The sequence below is a fragment of the Mytilus californianus genome, unplaced genomic scaffold, assembly GCF_021869535.1.
Source record: "Mytilus californianus isolate M0D057914Y unplaced genomic scaffold, xbMytCali1.0.p SCAF_10, whole genome shotgun sequence".
Lineage (NCBI taxonomy): Eukaryota > Metazoa > Mollusca > Bivalvia > Mytilida > Mytilidae > Mytilus > Mytilus californianus.
The window spans coordinates 76,032,137-76,035,721 of NW_026262582.1; positions in this window are offsets into that span (position 1 = coordinate 76,032,137).

The window sequence follows — 3,585 nt, forward strand, 5'->3', positions numbered from 1 at the left end:
CTATAAAACAAGAATGACTGATAATATTTATTCGTACAGTGCTATAGAGTGTGTGTTTCGATAACAAAGCTGTAGAATTCACGATTTAGATATCACAAATGTAGAGCGCGGGATTCAGATATCATAAATGTAGATCGGAATTTAGGTATCACAAATGTATAGAGCGAGGGATTCAGATATCACGTCAGGAAAGCGCGGGATTTAGAAAACACGTCAGTAGAGCAAGGGATTTATATAAGACGTCAGTCGAGCGCGTGATTTAGAAAACACGTCAGTCGAGCGCGGGATTTAGATAACACGTCAGTCAAACGCGGGATTAGATAACACGCAAGTCGAGCGCGAAATTAAGATAACACGACTAAAGAGCGTGGGATTTATGTAACACGTTTGGAGAGCGCGGGATTTTGATTACTCAGAGCTGCAGTGAACGTGATTTAGATTACTAAGCTATAATAGTTGATTTGATTGAGATTTCACAAAACAATTGAAGAAAGTGTGATTTAGATAACACTTCTTTGGTGAATGTGAATAACACAAATGTAGGGCGCGAAAGGATGACACAGCTTTAGAGCACGTGATTATTTACACAGCTGAAGAGCGAGATTTGGATGACACAGCTGTAGAGCACGTGTTTAGATAACACAGCTGTAGAGCGAGATTTGGATGACACAGCTGTAGAACGCATGCTTTAATTACACAATTGTGGAGCACGAAATTTAAATTACTTTAAACGACTGACTAATCCTTCAGTGCGGGATTGATCCTTAAGACGACTGACTTACCCTTCAGGGCGGGATTGATCCATTAGACGACTTACTAACCCTTCAGTATGGCCGCGATCCTTTAGACGACTGACTAACTCTTCACTGCAGGATTAATCGTCTTACCTTTAAGAGGCTGTTCCCGTTATAAAGGAAATGGGCAATTAACTTACCTTTTAGTGCGGGATTGATCCTTTAGATAACTTACTTACCCTTTAACGCGGGATTTGGCCTTTGTCTTTGTCCTATAGACGACTGACTTACCTTTCAGTGTGGGATGAATTCTTTACACGACTGACTCACCCTTCAGTGCGGGATTGATCATATAGACGACTGACTTGCCCTTTAGTGCGGGATTAATCCTTTCAATAACTGACTTACCCTTCAGTGCGGGATTAATCCTTTCAATAACTGACTTACCATTCAGTGCGGGATTAATCCTTTAATCGACTGAATTACTCTTCAGTGCGGGATTGATCCTATAGACGACTGACTTGCCCTTCAGTGCGGGATTAATCCTTTCAATAACTCTGACTTACCCTTCAGTGCGGGATTAATCCTTTCAATAACTGACTTACCCTTCAGTGCGGGATTGATCCTGAATACTTTGATCGGTCCTAAACTTGCAAATTGTCCCAAACATAACTCCAAATAAAATAACGGTATTCCGATGAAGACGAGACATATGAAATATGGAATCAGAAAAGCACCTAAAATAGAAAAAATAGGAATATAATATTGGCGATGTAAGCACAAACGAATATGTTAACACCTGATATTTTTCATGAAAGAATATGTGAACAATTGACATTTTTAACAAACTGTTATGTTCCAAATGATATTTTCATGCAAGGGTTTGTTAAAACCAGATATATTCTTTGTACATGAATATTCCGTCAACAGATGTCTTTGGCGTTTGATATAGTGATCCGATAATTTTCTTTAACTTTTGAAAGTAATATGTATAATAGATGTCTTAACGTATTACTTACCGCCACCATTTTTAAAACACAGATATGGAAAACGCCAGACGTTACCCAAGCCGACAGCAAAGCCAACACAGGTCAGAATAAATTCTAGCTGACTTCCCCAGTTCGCTCTAGCCTTTCCCTGTCAATTCAAAACAAGAAATATTTACAATTACTGATAAAAAGACATGATTGTACCAAACGAAGTGCAAAGCCAACACAGGTCAGAATAGTTATAGCTTATATCCCAAGTAGCCCTAGGCTACTCCTGGAAAAACACAAGATAACACAGTCATGATCAGTGATTATGGGAAAAGCCGGCCAACAGATAATCCAACAACCAGCAAAGTCAACAAAGGTTAAAATATTTCTAGAAAAATCCCTAGTTTTTCGTAACCTTTCCCTGTAAGTACAACACATAGGCATGTACAGATAACAAATACACAGGATATTTCACACACAAAGCAAAGAGCAAAGCCTACACTGGTTAGATTCTAGTTTATGTCCCCAGTTTGCCCTAGCATTAACCCTGTAAAATAAAAACATAGACATAATCAGATGTGGAATACGCCAGACGTTACACACATGTACCCAAACCAACAGCAAAGCTAACATAGGTTTGGGTTTTTCTCATTGTTGAAGGCCATACGGTTGCCTATAATTGCTTACATCCACTTCATTTTAACTTTAGTGAATAGTTGTCTCAATGGCAATCATACCACGTCTCCTTTTTTTTTTTATCTAGCTTAGAATAAGGTCTAACTGACTTCCCGAGTTCACTCCAGCTTTTCCCTGTCAATTCATAACACTTTATGATCAGATGTTGAATACGCCAGACGTTACCAAAAACCAAAATGCAACAAAGTCAACAAAGGTTAGAATGAACTCTAACTGACCTCCCTAATTTCCCCGATATTTTTACAGTAAAATAAAACAATAACTTCCCCAGTTTGCACAAGCTTTAAATTACTTTCTTTGTAACTGGATCAGATAAGTAAAATGCCTGACGGCACAAAAACTAACCAGCTCTAAGCCAACACAAATAAGAATGAACTTAAACTGACTTCCCCGGTTTGCCCTTACCTTTCCCTGTTAAAGCAAAAAACATGCATTATGAGACGCAGAAAACGCTAGCTTATACCCAAATTAGATTAAAAGCCTTAAAGCCGTCAACAAATGTTGAAGAAAAACAGACAACAATATGTCCGGACGAATAGGTATGAATAAAAGGAGAAGGGATATACTAGTATGTCAGCGAGACAGCAACCGAACGACATCCTTTGTTTTAAATTTAAACATCAGCATGGATTCAAACCAGAAAGCATGCAACCACGCCATTTGTAGACAGCGTATAAACAAAATGTTGGCTTATTTTAAGCTGTGATGCAACATTGTCTGATTTGATTCTATTATTTTTAATTATTTTCAATTTTATGTATTGTCATGTACATGAGTGGAGCCTTTGATCCTCTTACTGATGCAATTTGAGCATGAAGAATAAAGTAAAGTTAATCATTTTTTTGTTTATTTAAAATCGTAAAACTTAAGATTAAACTGTTGCTGCACTGTCTTATTTGATAGTATAAATTAATCCGACATGCAAGGTCATAATGTAAAGTAAAAACAAACTTTCCATCACGAGGCTACAAATCCAGGTCAAGGTACATCCTGTACAATGACGAAATATATTTAACTTAAAAGTGTTTTCGTCAAAGCAAAGTATTTTGTAGACTTAATGTATATACAGTTACCCCGTCGTTGTGAAGGAGGGAACCAGTTTGATTTAGGATGTTTATAGACATGTCTTAGTTACATGGAAACATTAGTTTTGTCGTCGTGAAATAGGTTAGGACATT